This window comes from Elaeis guineensis, chromosome 11, assembly GCF_000442705.2.
Source record: "Elaeis guineensis isolate ETL-2024a chromosome 11, EG11, whole genome shotgun sequence".
NCBI lineage: Eukaryota > Viridiplantae > Streptophyta > Magnoliopsida > Arecales > Arecaceae > Elaeis > Elaeis guineensis.
In genome coordinates this window covers 97,716,767-97,740,362 of record NC_026003.2, presented here as the reverse complement: position 1 = coordinate 97,740,362, position 23,596 = coordinate 97,716,767, and the positions used below count along the sequence as shown (strand labels likewise).

At 37.2% G+C, this 23,596-nt stretch overlaps 1 non-coding gene across 1 annotated transcript; it reads left to right on the top strand.

Annotated features, from left to right (window-relative positions):
• The first annotated feature begins 23,176 nt into the window (after positions 1 to 23,176).
• Positions 23,177 to 23,283, top strand: LOC140852699 (small nucleolar RNA R71). The gene has a single exon (XR_012135601.1). It is a non-coding gene; the product is annotated as a small nucleolar RNA R71 (small nucleolar RNA).
• The last annotated feature ends 313 nt before the right edge of the window (positions 23,284 to 23,596 follow it).

Genomic DNA, 23,596 nt, shown 5'->3' with positions numbered 1-23,596 from the left:
AGATTAGATTCTAAAATGAGTATACCTCCAGAAGGACCATCCTTCTTGTTCTTCAGGGTGGCCAGGTATTGAGGACAGTTTCACTTCCAATGGCCGTCTGATTGGCAGTGAAAATATTTTTTCTTTTCAGCAGCCTTCTTCTTCGGTTCTGTCTTCTTCTTCTTTCCATCCACCTTCTGCTTCTTCGCAGACTTTTTTTTCTTTCCAAAAATTTTCTCTTGGAAGAAGTCTGCTCCACAGTAAGAACTGAGCCTTTTGAACCCTTCATAGAAAGCTCAGCCGTAACCAGCATGTTCATTAACTCGGTCAAGGTACACTGCATCTTATGCATATGGAAGTTCATGATGAACTGACCATATGCATCAGACAAGAACTAAAGGATCACATCAATCTGAAAATCCTTGTCTAAGATGATACCGAGCTTCTCAAGCTTCTCAAGATCCTTGATCATTGTCAAACAATGATCTTGGACTGACTGCCCATCACGTATTTTAGCCTTAAAAAGTTTTTGACAGACTTGATACTTGGCTGCGCGATTTTGTTCACCAAACAACTCTTGTAGGTGAGCCAACATTTGACGGGTAGTCGAAATATTCTCATGTTGGCACTGCAAGTCATCAGACATTGCACCCAACATGTAGTACCTTATTTTGTTATCATCATCCATCCACTTTTCAGAGACGCTCTCTATTCAGTAGTTGGACGTGCTGGCATGGCAGGTGGGTCTTGGTCCAAGACATGGGCAATTTTTTAAAATCCAGAATAATTTTGTAGTTCCTCAACCAACCCTTGAAATTGGGTCCAGTCAATCTATGGGTGTCTAGTATTTTGGTCAGGGAGTTTGAGGCAGACATGTTTCCTGTAGAGAGTCAATAGTTTCTAGTTAGATTTTATAATCAGACTTAACCAATTTATTTAGAGGTTTCATTTTTAAATAAATTAGACTCTCACTATTTTCTTAGATCCCTACACTCCCTTGGTAGAGATGTAAAAATCTCCGTGATCAGTGATTTCTAGTGGGTGGTGCGGTCTCACCGACTGGCTCATCACCTCACCTAACAGTTATTGGTGATGGGTCAACCAATGAGTGGACAACTCTTGTCCAATGATTCTCTAATCATGGTGCACCCAAAACTTGGTCTCTAATTCATGAAGCTCACCGTGTCTGGGATATTGCTCCAATCCTTGTTAAGTCAAACTCACCATTTGCACGAACTAGATTCCTGATTGGGTCCCTCACTGTATCCGAAATATTGAGCCCAACCCATTCTCTAATTCGTAGCATCCAATGCCTAATGGACATGGTTGCATCTTTTCGATGCAACTAAGCCACTGTATCCAGCTGAGAACAATCAACCCCAGGAAGGGCCCGCACATCCACAATGGTGGAAGACCTAGACTTAATATTTTTTTAGGAAGATTTGATTTAGGTATCTTTAAACTTGGCTTGACATAGTCATAACAATTATGAGTAACCTTGTGGCATGGGTTCGCTCAAATTGTTAGCCACCTCTAATTAGAACTGGATCGACACATATGGCCAGGTAAGAGAGACCGGTGGAAGGGATATGCCATTAACTCGACAAGAACGTATTTGAGTCGAGTAGCTCCCAATTAAAAATCAGTCAGTCACATCTGCCCAACTTACCTTAGACACCAAATTATCGAACCAGAACTAATTAGGTTAGCCTACAATCCAAGCTCTAACCACTGAGCCAAATTAGGTCTTAACTTGATCGAGTCACATTTAAATGTGATTCGACCTTGACCCAGACTTAATCTATTAGACTGGTCAATTATTAGCTTTCATGATCCCACCTAACCAACTGTTGATTCGGTTTGATCAACCGCTAGACCTAATTGAGCTACCCAAGTCCGAACCCAATTTTATAAAAATGACTTAGATCTGAAATTCTCAATTTTAGACCTAATTTAATTCTATAAGCTTAATTCATTAATTAAGTCTTGGGTTAATAAACAAAATATGTAAAATAAATCTTAGGGTTTCAAGATCTAGGATTTTGCAGAAAAGTAAGTTTTGATTTCTGATTAAGGATGAACGTGCAGCACCCCTACACGTCATAAGAACACCCATTGAATGGGAGGAGAGAGCCTTTAAATCCTACTTTGTTCTTATGATCGGACGGCCATGAGGAACACTTTAATCAAAATATAAATTTAACTACAAAACTAGCTAGATCTAAATTTATATATCACATATACAATTTAAGATCTAACTAATACATGCTTTGCATACATCTCATGTATCAAAAATTGATCTAATTAATATACTTTCAGATTTAATACATCACATATAATATTAAAAAATAAAATTTAAATTAAACTATTCAACATAAAATTTATTCTAGACAGTTACTAGAATAATTCTACAACTAGTCTAGGCATGCAATAGATCAATCTTATGCATTATCCAAATTTTTATTTTTTATTTTTGATCTAAATATAACATTTATATCATCAAAAAATAGAGAATAAATTAGATCTAAATTATATTTTAATCTCATTAAAATATAAACTTACAAGACTATTCATAGATCAAAACTATTCCTAGTCTAGTCATGCATCTCATGCATGTTAGATCTTCTCAGATTTAATTTTAAATATTTTGATTTCAGATCTTATCATATCTAATGCGACATCTAAAATTCTTTAATATCAGATAAATTAAAATTAAAATTAGATCTAAATTAGATCTGAAACTGAGCCATGAACCTAGCTCTGATACCAGTTGAAGGAAAAAATCATCTTTTTTCTTGTAGGATCTTCCAGATTTCATCAAATCTGGGGTGGAATAATTTTTAAAAAAATTTATCCTATATTTATTTTAGATCTAAATCTCTAGATATAATTTTATTATATAATATTAATTCTAAAATAAATCTAAAAGCATGAAAAATATGAAATACCTCAAGGGTAATCTGATTACCCTGTAGATGATCGCAGCAAGCCTAAGGTTCTGATTTAGCCACGCAATCGCCTGGTCTCTACCAGTATCCACTCAGGTAGGATCTAGATCATCTTCTTCTTGCAAATATCTACTCCAAAAATTAGAACTAAATCTAATTGGAAGATCTTCAAAATCTTTCCGAAGTTGGAGCAGCAGCTTGTCGAAGAACTCCTGCACCTTCCTGTTCAAGGCGTCACCACGCCTTGATCCTTCACCAGATGGATGCCCAACCTTTTGGGCATGAAGAGGAGAGAGAGAGCACCAGGGAGGATGTGGAGAAGAGGGTTGGCTGGTTTTTGCTGGGTTGGGAGTAGAATCCTTAAACCCTAGGCACAGACAGGGTTTATATAGACCCTGCTGCGCTGCGCAGTGCCACATCATTCGACCAATCAAAAAATTTTATTTAATCCAAAAAAATTTTGATTGGTGGAGTGATGTTATCTGATCACATCAGATAAGAACTCCACCCTCTCTCCTAGAGTTGGCACCAACATTGGATAAGCACAAGGAGATGGTGCCCAAGAGTCCATGTTGATCAAGACTCTTCATCCTTATCCACTTGGGGCGCCCACTTTAATCCAATTGGGCTCACGCCATAATCTGATTATGGCATCTAATTTAATATAGATTTGGCATGTGGACACTCCACAAAAATCTCCAATGAGCTCTTGCCAAGTGGCCTTCAGTTTAAGATCCATATGTCAATATTTGACAGATGTCCTAAAATGAAAATGGTAGGTGATAGAAATTAGCAGGTGTTATCTTAAATTCATCTCATGAATTAAGACAAGATTTTCTGAGTTGGACAAGCTTTATTTAGACTGAGAGAAGTCTTCTCAAATTCTCTGGGTGAGTCAAATCATATTTGGCTCAGTCGAGATGAAAAAGATTATACGACGAGAAAGATAGACTCAATCGTGTGCTAGCATGATTTCCTTGAACCTAATTGGATCTAATCCAAATCAATTGGGCTAGCCCAATTGATGACATCCAGATCTTAACCCTTGTTAGTGTGACCCAGTTAGGTTTAATTTTGTATGGTAATGAGACATGTCGTGATCTCATCATCGACATCATCGAAACTCCTTTCGATGGACCAGAACTCTTCTGGTTCAGATAATTAGAATGATCGATCATCAAAATCATTCTAATTGCTCTCAAAATCTATCAGTGACACCTAACAGTATATGGTGGCAACCCATCAAAACTAAAGATGAACCTCTCGGTGTAGCTACCTGTGTGATTGAGTTCCTCTATCATGAGTCCCGACTAAATTAGGGTTAAGGTGAACTCATCAAATCCAACATTAGTCATATGAATCAATCGATTGATCTGAGTCCGATGTGAAACTCCAATGAAAATTTTTTTTTCATTATTTCACTCTGCCATGGCCATGGATTTAAGGACTCGATCTTTCGATCATCATAGGACTACTCCTCTCATCTACCGAGGTTGATAGATCCCATCTTGGTGCGACCTAGTTCCTACAATAAATATGCTATAGCCAACATACACCTCAAAATTTTAAATGACTAGGAGATTGAGTTATGGTGTAGTCAAACCATACCATACTCAAGGTGAGCTATCGATGCACCTCAGATCAAAGAACTAGACACACAACTGCAGCATTGAGCTAGTCATCGACGAGAAGGTAGACTTCCTTATGACTGCTCGAGGTGATCACGCTCAGTACTTTCATTCTCAATGAATACCTGTACTCTCGCTTTGGTGTCTCCACACATAGACTCAAGACACATCTACCCTAAGAAAGCGATGTACACCAATCTTCTGGATCGATCACCATCCTCATGATGATCCTATGGTCAGGAGCTGTTTATGAGTTAGTTATGTAAATTCGTGCCTTAAATTTTCAACTCTTGAAAATATGAATTGACATTCCTACTAACTCAAAGGATGTATCACAGACACAATGTACACTATGTGATAGAAGAATAAACCATTTATTAATTTATAGTCAAAATTATAAATTTGTCCTTAGATTTGTACAGGAATGTGTCAGCCTATCTGGCATCTAGGGCACACATCTAACATCCTACTCATGGGAAGAGTAGATCCGTAGCCTTAGGGGATTGTCCCAGTGCCATGCCCAGATCAGATATGGTTTTGATGATGGTCTCTCATGATATTTGTGCAGAGCATGTGCTTTCAAGAGGGATGGCCAGTGGGCCGTGTGATTGTTTTTCGATGCGGATTATAGTGTTCACCTCCTGGAGATCTCATGCCTGGGACCCTTGATGGCCTACTGGTATTGGCTTTATCCATTTCTACCAGTGGTGTGCTGCTTTCCGACTGGATCGGTAAGGACTTCATGGGCGGAGAGTGGAGAAGCCACCATGCTAATATTGAAGCAGGGCAAATTCTAGCTCTCATTTTCTCATTTTTCATTTTCTCTCATATTTGTATAATCACCCTTGTCGTGATGTTTTACTTTGTAATCATCATACATACAATATTTGAACTATGGTAGAACTTACGTTGCACACGTCTGATTTATTGTAATTTCATTTTTTGATTATATTTGGCTATTTTGTGCTAGTGGAGTTAGATCGATTAAAATTCTCTGTCCAGAATCTTCTCATCATAAGGGTCTTCAAACTTTTGGAAGGGTCTCTAGGTCTTTATCTTTGCAGATTGTCTTATTTCAAGCTTACGTTTGGTCTTGCCTTATCCTTGGATGAGCCTTGACTTTGACTCTATTAGCAATAGTCTTACGGGTGTTTTTAGAGCTTGTTCTTCAATTTAGCTTGGATTGTTTGCTCCCTCCTTCCGAGCCTTATTAGAATAATTTAGACATTCTATTGGGGAGCATGTAGTTGGGCCTAGAGTTCGACAACTTCCATAGAGATCGGACTTGCAACCGATAGCCTTGAAATTAGTAACCGCTTGGGGGTGGAAGAGTAATGTATCCCTATGCAACCTAGGGCATGACCTGCTAATGAGTGGCTCCACTCTTACTATCGAGTAAATGTGAGGGACGCATGTAGAGAGTTTGTGATACAATCACAACCCAACAAATACGTAAACAACAGAGCTTAGACCTTCGATGGTGCGAGGATTCATACTATCATGGGGGCTTTCTGTATTTCCACCGAATGAGTGGGGGCCTCATTTGTACTCCCACTGAATAGGTGAAGACTTTCATTCGCACTCTCATTAAATAGGTAGGGGCTTCCTTTGCACTCCCACTGAATAGGTGGAGGCTTCACTTGCACTCCCACTGAATAGGTAGGAGCTTCATTTGTACTCTCACCGAATAGATGGGAGCTTCTTCTGCACTCCCACTGAATAGATGAGGGCTTCACTTGCACTCCCACCAAGTAGATGGGAGCTTCTTTTACACTCCCATCGGATAGGTGAGGGCTTTACTTGCACTCCCATCGACTAGGTGGGGGCTTCACTTGAGAGAAGGGAGGAAGATCGAATTGGGGTCAGAGATCAATCTGGCTAATGTGATGGTTCAAAAAAAAAGGAGGGAACACTTTTATTGACTGGATACATCATTTATAATAAATGCAAGGTTTTTTGAATTCCAGGGATGGGTTATGAGTGTTCCATCTAGTTGTTTTAAATGGTAGGTTCTGAGTCTAACAATCTTCTCCACTTGGTAAAAACCTTCCCATCTAAGAGCCAACTTCATGTGTTCTGCAGGCTAAGAGATCTTGGTCCAATGCAAGACTAGATCGCTGACTCTAAATTCTTTATTCTTGACATGGGAGTTATAATATCGGATTATCTTTTGTTGGTAAGCTGCCATTCGAACTCATTCTTTTTCATGGACTTCTTCCAATAAATCTAGATTTGTCTGGAGATTATTCGTATCGGCTTCGTTGCTATAATTCTTGATCCGAAATGATGGAAGTCCGATCTTCACCGATATGACAGCCTCTATTTCAAAAGGAAGGTTGAAGGGAGTCTCACCTATTGGGATCCTCTGGATGGTTCTGTAGGCCTACAGTACGTTATAGAGTTCATCAGCCTAGGCTCCCTTGGCTCAATCAATCCTGACTTTGATGTTGGATGTATGCCTTAAAGTCAATCTTGACTGATGCATTTCATATTTTTAGGATATAATTTTATACTTGATGGGCAGTTATATTACCATCCATATTTTATGTGTCCATGAATCGTCCAATGGATTAACAAGATGATGACATATATTTTTAAAGAGTTAAAATTTGACATATTATCATTGATGATTAAATTTCTAAATTGCTCCTGGTCATAGGATCATCAAGGGGATGGTGATTGATCTAGATAGACCGATGTATGGATCGCTTCTTCAGATAGATAAGTCTCGAGTTTATGGTGTAGTGACACCAGAGCAAGAGTGCGGGTGGTTGTTAGAAAATAAATAGCACTGAGCATGACCAACACGAAAAGTCACATGGATGTCTGTTCACTCATTAGTGACTTTCTCGATGCTGCAGTTGTGTGACTAGTCTTTGACCTGCGTACCATATCTGCTTGCAGTGAGACTGTTGGAATTTGACTACATATAAATATTGATTCAATGAGTCTTTTGTTAGAAAATTAGGTAGGCAGCATATGTAGATTTCAAAACTTTAAAAACAGATCGTAGAAAACAAAACAGATTACACCTTTAACCCCATATGCAAGAGATCAAATCTAAACCGACCCAGCCTAGGAGAAAACACATATCTATAATCTGAAATTTAGAAATACATATGAGATCAGATCTCATTACCTTGGTGCGGGTAGATATTCACCACTTCTGATGATCTCGGATTCGTAGAGACTTGAGCTGCACAAGTGTCCGACCTTTATGGATATCCATCGAGATCGATCTCAAATTGATTTCTCTTCGTAGAAGATTCTTCTTCTCAAAAAGAAGCCTTGAGCACTCAGATCAATGCCTTGATCTGGACTATAAGATCAACTCCTTGATCAGCAGCCTTCTTCTTTTTCTTCTCCTCGATCTTCAATCTCTAAGTCACCAACATTGCTTCTTGGTGTGTGGAAGAGGGGGCACCCAACTTTTGGGCATGGAAAGGAAGAGAGGGAGGAGAGGAGGCATGGAGAAGGGAGAGAGAAATTTTGTTGACCAAAAATTCTATCAACAGAAAACCCTAGAGGCCTCCCTTTATATAGATACTACCCTGACACATATTAGAAACTCAATTATCTTAAAAAGATAGATCCTTATCTTATAAAAATCTTCTATCTTTTTAATCTGATTTATTTCAAATTAAAATTAAATATAATTGATAAATGATCAGCCCCTTTAAGTAGGTACAAGAGGCACCCCTGGAATACTTGTCAGGTAGTTGGAGCGCCAACTTTTGGCACCCCACAAAGAGATTTCTAGCCAAAAGAGATGGGGTGTGGCCCCACTCTCTCTCCTTCACACCATGCCACATAAGAGGGGGTGGGCCCCTCAAAGATTTGGCACCCAATTTCTACCAAAAGAGAAGAGAGGCATCACATAATCTTTCATCTATTTCACATGCACACTTAGAGATAATTAGGAGATGAAGAAGAGATAATGTTAGGATAATTATGCCAACTAATTGACTTAATCAAATTCTCTTGGGCTCATAATTAAGAGCCCAATTAAACCTAAATAGATTTAGGTTAGGTTCAAGACTATGAACTTGATCAAATCAAATTCAGAGAAGATTAGGTTTAACCATGTGCTAGCATGATTCTCATAAACCTAATAGGATTTTAATAAACCCTAATCCAATTAAAATTTTATAAGCTCAATTAACAAATTTGAGATTAAATCCCTTAATGTGTGACCCATAGGTTTCATTCTATCTGGTGAGATATATTATGATTTTCATCATAATATCATCGAAACTCTTTTCGATGGATTGGAATATTTTCAATTCTACACTTTGAGGGCCATCGATCATCAAAATGATATCCGATGAGTCTCACAATCTACCAGTGATACCTCATAGTATGTAGTGATAACTCAGTAGAATAAAAGTATGAATTTTAGGTACAGTTATCATATGATTCGATCTTTCTATCATGAGTCTCAACTTAACGGAGGTCATGGAAAACTCGTCAGATCCCATCATTAGTCATATACAAGATTGGCTCGATTCGAGTTTATTTGTGCATTCCATAGAAACTCTTTTTTAGTATTCATAATTATTTTGGCTAAAAATTTTCTAAACTCAGTCTCGCAAATCACATAGGACTTCTCTTTTTCTATCAAGATCGATAGATTCCGTCTAGATGCATCCTACTCCAAACAGTGAATCAGAACCTCCTGAAACCAACATACACAGCAAGGATCTGAATGGCTAGAGATCAAGAGAATGTGCAGTCAAACCCAGTAGTCTTGCTGCAAATAGCTAATAGCATCGTAGGTCAAAGGACCACTCACACCACTACAGCATCGAGAAGACCACTGACGAGTGAGTAGATATTTATGTGGTTCTCGTGTTGGTCACGCTTAGTATAAGTTATTTTCTAACAACCATCCGTACCTTCACTTCATTGTCTCTACACCATAGACCTAAGATTCATCTGTCCATAAGGGAGGTGAACCGTGCATCGATCTCAAATGGATTGATCACTGTCTTCTGTGACGATCCTTTGATCGGAAGTATTTAAAAATTAATCACTAATTAATGTATGTCTTAAATTTTAACTCTTTAAGAATATATAAAAATCATCTTTGTTAATTTTTAGGATAAATCATAGACACATAAACATGATTGAAAAGAAAAAATCTTTTATTGATAATAAAAAGATTATAAGTATAAGTTTAGGCCCTAAAATTACATAATGTGTCAACCAACAATTGACTTATAGGGCACAAATCCAATAAACTCCCACTTGACCTAAAGCTAATTGGCCATATACCTAAGACCCATCTTCTCAGAGTGAGCTTCGATCTTCTGTTGGCTGAGAGGCTTGATCAGTGGATCCATCACATTCAGCATGGAGTCGAGTTTCTGCACCTTGACAAACTTCTTCTCGAGATATTCACACATGATGTGAAACTGTCGCTCTATGTACTTAAACTTCTGATGAGACCTGAGCTCCTTAGCGAGGGCTATGGTGCCGTTGTTGTTGTAGTGTAGTGTAATGACATTTGATGGCATCACACCCAGCTCCGCAATGAACTTTTTGAACCAAAAAGCTTCCTTAGTAGCTTCAGAGGCGATGATGTACTCGGCTTCTATGGTCGAATCTACAATGATCAGCTGCTTGAAATTCTTTCAGCTGATCGCACCACTATTACACAAGAAGATACATCCTGATGTAGACTTTCTATTATCGACATCAGCCTATTACATAAGAAGATACATTCCGATGTAGACTTTCTGTCATCGATATCAGTCATAAAGTCTAAATCGGTGCATCCCTCAACTTTTAGCTCCGATCCTCCACTAATGACCACCATTAAATCTTTAGTCCTTCTCAAGTATTTAAGGATATTTTTAACAGCAATCCAATATTCTTCACCTAGATTTGCCTGATATCTACTCGTGACACTCACAGCAAGTGCTCTATCAAGTGTATACATAACATGGCATACATGAGGCTCGTTATTGTTGAAGCATAAGAGATCTTGCTCATACACTAGATCTCCTCAGGTGTGTTAGGGCACATCTTCTTGGAGAGATGAATGCCATATCTAAGGGATAAAAAACCCTTTTAGAGTTCTTCATGCTGAACTTTTTCAGCACCTTCTCTATGTATATATGCTGTGAAAGTCCTATCATTCTCTTAGATCTATCTTTATAGATCTTTATACCAAGAATATAGGAAGCTTCTCCTAGGTCTTTTAGGGCAAATTTTTTTGACAACCATACTTTGACCGACGTCAGCATGAGAATATCATTTTCAATTAGGAGGATGTCATCCACATACAATACGAGAAATGCGACAGCGCTCCCACTGACCTTTTTGTATATATACGGCTCCTCCTCATTTTTGATGAAATCAAATGTTTTGATCATATCATTGAAGTGAGTGTTCCAACTCCGAGATGCTTGCTTAAGTCCATATATGGACCTTTGCAGCTTGCAGACTTTGTGATCACTATCACTAGATGTGAAACCCAGAGGCTGCTCCATATACATATCTTCTTCAAGATATTCATTTAGGAAGATAGTTTTTACATCCATCTGTCAAATTTCATAATCATGAAATGCTTCTATGGCAAGTAGATTATGGATAGATTTCAGCATGACTACGGGCGAAAAAGTTTCATGATAGTCGATACCTTCACATTGACTATAACCTTTCGCGACTAGCCTTGCCTTATAGGTCTTTACCTTACTATCCGATCTAATCTTTCTTTTGTAAATCCATTTACACCCAATAGGTACAATACCTTTAGGTGGATTTACTAAGGATCAAATCTAATTTGAATGAATGGAGTCAATTTCTGACTTCATCGCTTCCATCTATTTTTTGGAGTCTACATCTAACATTACCTTATCATAGATTTTGAGATCATTTCTAATGTCCTTATTTTCCATAAGGAATGCTTCCTCTAAATCCTCTGTAAGAATACCTAAGTACCTTTCAGGAGGATGAAAGATCCTATTTGATTTACGAGGTGGAGGAGATATCATATTTACTGACTCATTATTGGGTTCAGGTTCTTGAATTCGATGCTCTTCAGAGACTTTCTCTTTGAGCTCAATCTTCCTCCCACTGCCTCCATCTTGGATAAACTCTTTTTTCAAGAAGACAGCATGACGGCTCACAATTACATTATGATCCTCAAGAAGATAGAAGTAGTATCCCATGATTTTCTTAGGATATCCTATAAAGTGAGTCTTAAAAGATCTAGCCTCTAACTTATCCGCTTGCTATCGCTTGACATGAGTCGGGCATCCCCAAATCTTGAGATACCCAAGAGTTGGCTTCTTATCATGCCATACTTCATATGGTGTGGTAGGAACAAATTTATAAAAAATTTGATTCAAAAGATGAATCACAGAAAGCAATACATATCTCCAAAAAAAATCAGGAAGGTCTGTGAAGCTCATCATGGATCAGATCATATCTAATAGGGTTCGATTCCTCCTTTCGGATATCCCGTTGAGGTATCCTTGGAGGTGTCCATTATGAGACTATGCCATTATCTTTGAGATAGATCCAAAATTCTCCACTAAAAAATTTTCTCCTCGATCTGATCAAAGAATCATTATGGATTTTTCAGTCTATTTTTCTACTTCATGTCTAAACTCTATGAACTTTTCAAAAGCTTCAGATTTTTGATGCATCAGATACATGAACCCATATCGTGAATAATCATCGATAAAGATTATGAAATTGATATAGCCACCCCTGGTTTGTAGATCAAATAGATCACACACATCAGCATGTACCAGAGCTAATATCACAGTGGTCCTTTCTTTTGTCCCATAAAAGATAGCTTGATCATTTTTTCTTGAAGACACAATTTCCATACTGAATAAGATTCGAAAGTCAATGGTCTGAGAAGACCATCTTTCTCCAGTTTGTTGAGTCTGTCCTCTCCAATATGGCTTAGTCTAAGGTGCCATAGATACTTTTGGCTAATCTTATCTCTAGGTCTCTTAAATCCTGTGGCATTCACTATTTGCTCGTTAATATTTACACTCACATTTATATGCAAATGGTAAAGACCGTCAATCAAGAAAGTACATATAATAATTTTATTTTTGAAATAAATTAAACACATATCTTTATTGAAATAAAAATTATAATTATCATGTGCCAGGACAAAGATAGAAATCAAATTTTTACTGGCTACAGATACATAATAACAGTCTTTTAAAAGCAAACTAAGTATTAACGGTAGTCGCAGAGGGTATGTTTCGACGGTCTCAGCAGCAACCCTTGCTCCATTATCGATCCGGAGAGTGATCTCGCCTTCTCTTATCCTCCTAACTTCTTCAAGACCCTGCATTGAAGTGTACAAATGAGCACTTGAATCAAAATTAATAACCCAACTAGAAGAAGAGGAAACCATTAGATTAGTTTCAATAACGAGCAATTCAGATGTACCTTCAGAAGGCCCATCATTCTTTCTGCTCTTGACAGTCGCTAGGTAAGTCGGACAGTTTCTTCTCTAGTGGCCTTCGACATTGCAATGAAAATACTTTCTCTTATCGTCGCCCTTCTTAGGAACCTACTTCTTGGACTTGACCTTATTCTTCTACTTCTTCATGGACTTTTTCTTCTTCTTGAAAGAAGACTTTCTTTTGAAAGAAGTCTGCTCCACAGCTAGAACTGTGTCCTTTGAACTCTTCAAGATACCCTCTGCAGTCACCAGCATATTCAATAACTCTAGCAAAGTAGCATTGATCTTATTCATATGGTAGTTCATGATGAACTGCCCATATAAATCAGGAAGAGATTGGAGGATCAGATTCACCTGTAGTTCCTTGTCCATGTTCATTCTGAGCTTCTGAAGCTCTTTTATATCCTTGATCATTGTCAGATAATGATTGTTAGCAGACTGTCCATCACACATCTTCGCTTTGAAAAATCTCTGGGAGACCACAAAGCGAGCTGTGCAACTTTGTTCACCATACAACTCTTATAGGTGAACTAGTATTTCTCTGGCAGTCCTCATGTCTTCATGCTGTTGCTGAAGATTATTGGACATGGACGCTAAGATGTAGCACTTTACCTTATTATCTTCGTCCATCCACTTCTCAAGTGTAGCTCGTTGATCAGTAGATGGACGAGTAGGTAACACAGATGCTTCCTAATCAAGGACATGGGTAAACTTTTCGAAATTAAGAATAATTTTTAGATTTCAGAGCTAGTTTTTATAATTTATGTCGGTCAACTTATTTGTATCGAGGATTTGGGCTAAGGAATTTGAACTCGACATGGTTATCTACAGAGAGAATAATTTTTAGTTAGATTTTATACTTGTAAAATTATTTATTCTAAAAAATTTAAAAATAAATAAAGGCTCCCACTATTTTTTGAATCTCTCATACTCTTCGGATGGAGAAACAAAAATCTATATATGATCGATTTTAAGTGGGTATTGTAGTTTCATTAATCTATATATATCACTTGATGTGCAAATCTTAAAATTTGTAAATAAAACCGCAAGCGCACGGTGTGCAGAGTAGCACGACCAGCGAGTACGGGTCGATCCCACAGAGACTTGGTTTTAAAAATGATTTTCAAATCTATGCTCAAGTGAGCTTTAACAAAAATCGAAAGTCGAAAGTTGTTTGCTAAAGACAATAAGACTAAGGATCTAGGGTTTTTGAATCCACTAGATCTAGATTAGGGAATTCTACCTAAAATTTTTCTTATTGATCCTAACGACTACTCCTCTTGTCTTTCTCAAGCATAGATTATGAAGGGACTAAGGCCCAACGATAACCCATCAAGATTCTTTACAGGGGAGTAGTAACTAGGATCCCTTAGGGTTTTCTCCTCCTATGCACTGAATCAAGCATGAACTATGAAGGGACTCTGACCCAACTGTAGTTCATCAAAAATTTTTGGCAAAAGAGGAAGAAAAAGAAACCCTAAGAAAAAGAAAGAACCCTATGTAAAATCCCTACTCATGATCTAGCTTCATCGCAAACCCTAGAAGGGATGCTTAGCTAGACATGATCTAAATCTACTTACAAAATTTAAATACAGAAAAATAAACTACCCTAATTTCATAAATTAAACTAACCTAATTGCATAAAATTAAATTGCATAAATTAAACTATCCTAATTGCAAGAAAAATAAATTGCATAATGTAAAGAGATGAAATTGCATAAAAATAAGATTTTATATATAAAAAAAAATTTATTACAAAAACCTCAAAGCTCGAGGCTTGAAAAGAGAGCTAAAAACCCCACTATCTAGGGTTACAAGCTTGATCTCAAGGAAGAATACATAAAACAAGGGCCTTTGGGGGCTTTTTATAGGCATTTGGGGGTTATAAGGTTTTCAAAATTTCCGATGTGGGACTAAGAGGTTTTAGGGGGTTTATGGTGCGCCGATGGGTCCATGGTCCATGCGCCTGTTGCTGTGGACCAGGCGGCTAACCAGATCACCAAATCAGTTGATTTTTGACCAATTTTGATCTGATTTGACTCGGGTTTGATCAATTGAGTCTTCTTTCTTCATTCTTCAATTCCTGGGTCAATTTAACTCCGTTTTGCATAAAATTTGCGCCGTTGGAATCCTCTTTCCTTGTTCTTTCTATTGATGATCTCTTCTTCTGCAAAATATAATAACAAGTATCAATTTCTTAATAAAGTTAGATAATTTAGATATTAATTGATACTTTTTATGTCAATTTGTGACATAAATCACACCCCCCAACTTAATCATTGCTAGTCCCTTAGCAATGTACCAAAATAAGATCATATTCCAAAAAGATCCTTCCTTTGCAAATTAATTTAAGATCGAAATTCAAGAAGTTTTCTAGTATTACTAAGTAATGAGCTTCGAATTAGAATCGGTAGTCAGTCTACTTAGAAGCTTTCTTAGAGTACACTTAAAGTTTTATAGCACTTGTGTGAGTGATAACTAACTTAATATTTCAGTATTAACTTGTACAGGCCAATTGTATCATTTTTCATAACTTAGTTCGATTAATTTTCTATACACCCCAGATTAAACAAAGAACTAAGGTAGCTTTCACACTTTTTTTTTTTTTTTTTTTTTTTTTTTGCTGAGCATCCTGGCCTTCCCACCACCGTTTGACGCGAATCTCAACACTTGACTTAGGTGAAGAGACCCGGTTACTAGGCTTAGGGCAATCCACATTTACTTTGTGTTTTGCATTTTATTTCAGGCAGGTAGCTCTTTCCTTAAATTCAAATTTCTTCAATTGGGGTGTAGAGAAAATTATCTAATTTAAATAATACTCAAATCCTTAATTGGCCTTACAATTAACACCTACTTTACCTTGTTAGTGTGCATGTGCAATTGGAAGTGCTAATAGTCTTTAAATGACCTAAGCCACCAAGAGTCTAACCAGCTAATCTTCTCCGTGACTCACTACATTAGCAAATACTTTCTAACTTACTCTTATTTCTTTTATAGATTAATTTATTTCATATATATATATATATATTTTTATTATTTTTTTATTTTTTTTTACATAATATATTAAATGCAAGAAATAACTCATAGTGGAAGGAAAAGGAAATGATAACACCTGATTTTGTCAAAAACTTGATGTTCAAATCTTAAAATTTGTAAATAAAACCGCAAGCGCACGGTGTGCAGAGTAGCACGACCAGCGAGTACGGGTCGATCCCACAGAGACTTGATTTTAAAAACGATTTTCAAATCTATGCTCAAGCGAGCTTTAACAAAAATCGAAAGTCGAAAGTTGTTTGCTAAAGACAATAAGACTAAGGATCTAGGGTTTTTGAATCCACTAGATCTAGATTAGGGAATTCTACCTAAAATTTTTCTTATTGATCCTAACGACTACTCCTCTTGTCTTTCTCAAGCATAGATTATGAAGGGACTAAGGCCCAACGATAACCCATCAAGATTCTTTACAGGGGAGTAGTAACTAGGATCCCTTAGGGTTTTCTCCTCCTATGCACTGAATCAAGCATGAACTATGAAGGGACTCTGACCCAACTGTAGTTCATCAAAAATTCTTGGCAAAAGAGGAAGAAAAAGAAACCCTAAGAAAAAGAAAGAACCCTATGTAAAATCCCTACTCATGATCTAGCTTCATCGCAAACCCTAGAAGGGATGCTTAGCTAGACATGATCTAAATCTACTTACAAAATTTAAATACAGAAAAATAAACTACCCTAATTTCATAAAATTAAACTGCATAATTTAAACTAACCTAATTGCATAAAATTAAATTGCATAAATTAAACTATCCTAATTGCAAGAAAAATAAATTGCATAATGTAAAGAGATGAAATTGCATAAAAATAAGATTTTATATATAAAAAAAATTTATTACAAAAACCTCAAAGCTCAAGGCTTGAAAAGAGAGCTAAAAACCCCACTATCTAGGGTTACAAGCTTGATCGGAAGGAAGAATACATAAAACAAGGGCCTTTGGGGGCTTTTTATAGGCATTTGGGGGTTATAAGGTTTTCAAAATTTCCGATGTGGGACTAAGAGGTTTTAGGGGGTTTATGGTGCGCCGATGGGTCCATGGTCCATGCGCCTGTTGCTGTGGACCAGGCGGCTAACCAGATCACCAAATCAGTTGATTTTTGACCAATTTTGATCTGATTTGACTCGGGTTTGATCAATTGAGTCTTCTTTCTTCATTCTTCAATTTCTGGGTCAATTTAACTCCGTTTTGCATAAAATTTGCACCGTTGGAATCCTCTTTCCTTGTTCTTTCTATTGATGATCTCTTCTTCTGCAAAATATAATAACAAGTATCAATTTTTTAATAAAGTTAGATAATTTAGATATTAATTGATACTTTTTATGTCAATTTGTGACATAAATCACACCCCCCAACTTAATCATTGCTAGTCCCTTAGCAATGTACCAAAATAAGATCATATTCCAAAAAGATCCTTCCTTTGCAAATTAATTTAAGATCGAAATTCAAGAAGTTTTCTAGTATTACTAAGTAATGAGCTTCGAATTAGAATCGGTAGTCAGTCTACTTAGAAGCTTTCTTAGAATACACTTAAAGTTTTATAGCACTTGTGTGAGTGATAACTAACTTAATATTTCAGTATTAACTTGTACAGGCCAATTGTATCATTTTTCATAACTTAGTTCGATTAATTTTCTATACACCCCAGATTAAACAAAGAACTAAGGTAGCTTTCACACTTTTTTTTTTTTTTTTTTTTTTTTTTTTTTTTTGCTGAGCATCCTGGCCTTCCCACCACCGTTTGACGCGAATCTCAACACTTGACTTAGGTGAAGAGACCCGGTTACTAGGCTTAGGGCAATCCACATTTACTTTGTGTTTTGCATTTTATTTCAGGCAGGTAGCTCTTTCCTTAAATTCAAATTTCTTCAATTGGGGTGTAGAGAAAATTATCTAATTTAAATAATACTCAAATCCTTAATTGGCCTTACAATTAACACCTACTTTACCTTGTTAGTGTGCATGTGCAATTGGAAGTGCTAATAGTCTTTAAATGACCTAAGCCACCAAGAGTCTAACCAGCTAATCTTCTCCGTGACTCACTACATTAGCAAATACTTTCTAACTTACTCTTATTTCTTTTATAGATTAATTTATTTCATATATATATATATATATTTTTATTATTTTTTTATTTTTTTTACATAATATATTAAATGCAAGAAATAACTCATAGTGGAAGGAAAAGGAAATGATAACACCTGATTTTGTTCAAGCTCTCCCCTCAACTTGACCGACATTGTTCCCAATGGAGTTTATCTAATTTATTTGTCCTAAGCAAATTGAAAACAAAGAAAGCATTAGAAATTAAATAAGCTGGGTTGCCTCCCAGAAGCGCTAAGTTTTATATCTTCAGCCAGACCAAACCTCGAAGCAACTTAATCAGAATAAGTTGGTTCATAAAGAACCATGGCATCTTCAACAGTCTTGACAGGTAATTCCAAGAATGGTTTTAATCGTTGACCATTAACTTTAAAGATAACACCATTACTTGGGTTTTCAATCTCAACAGCTCCGTGTGAAAAAACTTCCTTTACTAAAAATGGTCCTGTCCATCTAGACCTAAGCTTTCCTGGAAACAGATGTAATCTAGAGTTATATAAGAGCACCTTTTGTCCGATATTGAAAGTTTTTCTTATAATTGATTGATCATGAAATGCTTTGGTTCGTTCCTTGTATATCCTTGCATTTTCATAGGCTTCATTTCTAAGTTCTTCTAATTCATTCAATTGAAGCTTCCTATGGTTTCCAGCATCGTTCAAATTTGTATTTAGTTGTTTGATGGCCCACATGGCTTTGTGTTCTATCTCAATAGGCAAGTGACATGGTTTACCAAACACAATCCTATAAGGAGACATTCCTAGATTGGTCTTGAAAGCGGTTCGGTATGCCCAAAGTGCATCAATTAATTTAAAGACCAATCCTTTCTATTGGCATTAACAGTTTTTTCCAGGATCTGTTTGATTTGTCGGTTTGACACTTCAACTTGCCCACTAGTTTGAGGATGATATGGTGTGGCCAATTTGTGGGTGACATTATACTTTTTCATCAATGTTGCAAAAGGTCGGTTACAAAAATGGGTTCCCCGATCACTAATGATTGCCCTAGGAATACCGAAACGGGAGAGAATATTTTCTTTAAGAAACTTAATGACCATTTTGCTATCGGGTGTTCTACATGCAATTGCTTCTACCCATTTTGAAACATAATCAACTGCTACTAGAATATATTCATTTCCAAAGGAATTTGAAAATGGTCCCATGAAATCGATCCCCCAAACATCAAAAACTTCAACTACCAAGATTGGGTTGAGTGGCATCATGTGTCGCTTGGTGATTCGGCCCATTTTCTGACATTGAGCACAATTTTTACAATATTCGTGAGCATCCTTAAACAAATTGGGCCAATAAAAACCACATTGGAGAACCTTAGCAGCAGTTTTCTTAGACGCGAAGTGACCCCCACATGCTTGATCATGACAAAAAGATAAAATATTCATGACTTCGTTATCTGGGATACACCTTCTAATAATTTGATCAGGACATTGTTTAAAAAGATAAGGATCATCCCAAATGAAATACTTCACTTGGGCAAAGAATTTATATTTATCCTGCTTAGTCCAATGAGAAGGTATCTTGCCTATGGCTAAATAATTTACAATATCAGCAAACCAAGGTTCAGTAGACAAAGACATGAGTTGCTCATCTGGGAAAGATTCATTGATGGGTGGTTCACTAGATGGTGCAACTGGAATTCGGGACAAATGATCTGCTACAACGTTCTCAGTGCCTTTCTTGTCCCTAATTTCTAGGTCAAATTCTTGAAGGAGCAAAATCCATCTGATTAAACGTGCCTTGGCATCCTTCTTTGCTAGGAGATGTCTAATGGCTGAGTGATCGGTGTAAACAATGGTGTGGGTCCCAACCAAATAAGATCTAAATTTCTCTAAAGCAAAGACAACGGCAAGGAACTCCTTCTCAGTTGTGGTGTAGTTAAGCTGCGCATCATTTAAGGTTTTACTTGCATAATATATCACTCTAGGCAGCTTATTTATTCGTTGACCTAAGATTGCGCCCACAACATGATCGGACGCATCACACATTAATTCAAATGGTTCAGACCAGACAGGAGGATGAATGATTGGAGCTGATACAAGTGCATTTTTTAGAAATTCAAAGGATTCCAAGCACTCATGAGTAAATTCAAATTTAGTATCCTTTGCCAAAAGATTAGTCAGTGGACGTGCTACTTTGCTAAAGTTGGCAATAAACCTTCTATAGAATCCAGCATGACCTAAAAATGAACGTATATCTTTCACAGATTTAGGTGGTGGAAGACTTGCAATTAGATCTATTTTGGCCTTGTCCACTTCAATCCCCTTTTTAGAAATGACATGGCCAAGAACTATTCCCTGTTTGACCATAAACTGACATTTTTCCCAGTTGAGAACTAGGTGCTTCTCCTTACATCGTTCTAGAACTAATTGCAGGTGATTCAGACACTCGGAGAAGGTTAGACCAAAAACAGAAAAGTCATCCATAAAAATTTCTAGAAATCGTTCTATCATATCTGAAAATATGCTGATCATGCATCTCTGAAAGGTTGCCGGTGCATTACATAGTCCAAAGGGCATTCGTCTATAGGCAAAAGTACCAAATGGACAGGTGAATGTAGTCTTTTCTTGATCTTCAGCGGCTATGGGGATCTGGTTGTAACCGGAGTATCCATCAAGAAAACAGTAAAACTCTTGTCCGGCTAGTCTTTCCAACATTTGATCAATAAATGGCAAAGGAAAGTGATCTTTCCTTGTCGCAGCATTCAACTTTCTATAGTCTATACAGACCCTCCATCCCGTTTGGGTCCTAGTTGGGATAAGTTCGTTTGCATCATTTTGGACCACTGTTACCCCAGATTTCTTGGGTACTACTTGAACTGGGCTTACCCAAGAGCTATCAGAAATAGGATAAATTATTCCACTATCTAGGAGTTTCAGAATCTCCTTTTTAACTACATCCTTCATAACTGGATTAAGCCTTCTTTGGGCTTCTCTTGTTGGTTTAGCCTCTTCCTCTAAGTATATTCTATGTTGAACTATAGAAGGGCTTATTCCTTTGATATCTGCTATGGTCCAACCTATTGCCTCTTGATTTGCTTTTAGAACTGACAATAACTCCTCCTCTTGCTTGGGATCTAGGTCTGATGCAATAATTACAGGCAAAGTTTCTTTGGGTCCTAGATATGCATACTTGAGATGTTCTGGGAGGGGCTTCAGTTCTAAAATGGGTGCTTCCTCTATCGATGGTTTAGGTGATGAGTTCACCATCTCAATGATTGGTTCAGTAGGAAGTGTCGATTCCTGATTAATCTGATTTTCTTTAAGTATTTCATTGACATCCTCAGACTCATGGATTAACCAGGGGTTAGACTCTAGGTCGACTTCATCATCACTAATGTCAATGGATTCATAAATACCATCTTGGACTACATTGACATCAGCATGAGAAGAGGATTCCTGTTCTAAGTTAAAAACATTAAGCTCAATGGTCATATTCCCAAAGGATAACTTCATTAGACCATTTCGACAATTGATTTCAGCATTGGCCGTAGCTAAGAATGGTCTTCCTAAAATGACAGGTATATGTCCTTTAGGATTCGCAACTGGCTCAGTCTCTAAAATAATAAAATCTACAGGAAAAATGAAATTTTCAACCTTTATCAGAACATCCTCGACCATTCCCTTAGGGATCCTGAGAGATCTATCGGCTAACTGTAATGTGATCCCAGTAGGTTGAAGTTTTTCTAATCCTAGTTGTTCATACACCGAATATGGAAGGATATTCACACTAGCTCCTAGATCTAGCAAGGCCTTTTTTATATTGGTTTCTCCAATAACACAAGAAATTGTTGGAGCTCCAGGGTCCTTATATTTAATTGGCACATGGCTAGATAGGTATGAACTGACACTTGCAGCCAAAAATGCTTTCTTTGGTACATTAGTGGTCCTTTTCCTAGTACAGAGATCTTTTAAAAATTTGGCATAAGTTGGAACCTGATGGATTATATCTAAAAGAGGAATATTAACTTGGACTTGTTTAAATACCTCTAAAATTTTGTCTAAATGTTTAGATTTATTGGATTTCAGTCTGTTTGGAAAATGAGCTCTAGGACTTTTAAGTACTGGACTAGGTGAATTTTCAGTTTCTGGTGCTTGAGGTTGAAAGGTAGTAGTTTTAGAAGGTGACTCGGCAGATGAGTCATCTATATCATCAAGTGCAACTACCTTATTGTCTATTTGTTTTTCTGATCTTAAGGTATGAATGGCATTTATACCATTAACTTGGTTTCCTTGTTGGGGTCGTGGACCATTTTGGTTCCTAGGATTTGGCTCATGTTGGCTAGGTAACCTACCATGTTCTCGTTCACTAATGGTCGAAGCCAGCTGACTTACTTGCATTTCCAGACGGGCTATAGCTTGGGTGTTATTATTTATGAGTTGACCCGTAGTTTGCATAAAGCTGGTATGTGTTTTCATCATGGCTTCTAGGCTTTTCTCTAAAGAGGTAATTTTTTTGTCATTATCATGGAAGCCTGGCGGGTTGTTCATCACTGGGTTGGACCTTAGATTTTGCTGATTGAAATTTGGATTACCTACATTAGGATTCTGGACCATGAGAAATTCGGGTGATTCCTCCAACCTGGGTTATATGTGGGTGCATAAGGATTGTTCAATGGTCCTTGATAGGTGGCATTCACCTGTGCACACTCATTCGAGTAGGAACATTCTTCTAAGACATGGTCTGGTGCATTGCACCCTTTACACATGGGTGCAGATATTTGATTTACATTGGCTGGTCTCTGTAATTCTAAGGCTTCCAATCTACGTGTTAAGGTTGCAATCTTGGCCTCTGATGCTAGGGTTGGTTGAATTTGATGCATTCCTCCTCTTGAAGGTGTAGCTTTATCAGGTTCCCTAGTTGTTTCCCACTGTAAATTTTTCTCGGCTAGGTCTTCTAAGAATTGCCAAGCTTCAGTAGTTTCTTTGTCCATAAATTGGCCTTGGCACATGGACTCTAGCATGGTTCTTGAGTTTGAATCTAACCCCTTATAGATGATCTGGCATAGTCTCCAAGTTTCTATTCCATGGTGTGGGCATTGGGTCAAAAGATTCTTGAAACGATCAAAGTACTTCCAAAATGATTCACCAGCTAGTTGGTAAAATTGATTTATTTCATTCCTAATCCTAGCTGTTTTATGATGGGGGAAATACTTTTTTAAAAATGTTCTCACAAAGCCCTCCCAAGTAGTGACAGAATAGTTTGGCAGACTATAAAGCCACTTCTTAGCATTGTCCTTAAGGGCAAAGTTGATTAATCTAAGTTTGACCTCATCCTCTGTTAATTGCAGTTTCATGGTTGCACATACCTCCTCAAATTCTCTAATAAATATATAAGCATCTTCTAATCCTGTGAATTTTGGAAGCATATTTATGATTTGAGGTTTGATTTCAAAATTGTTAGCTGTGGGTTGTGGCAACCTGATACAAGATGGTTGGATG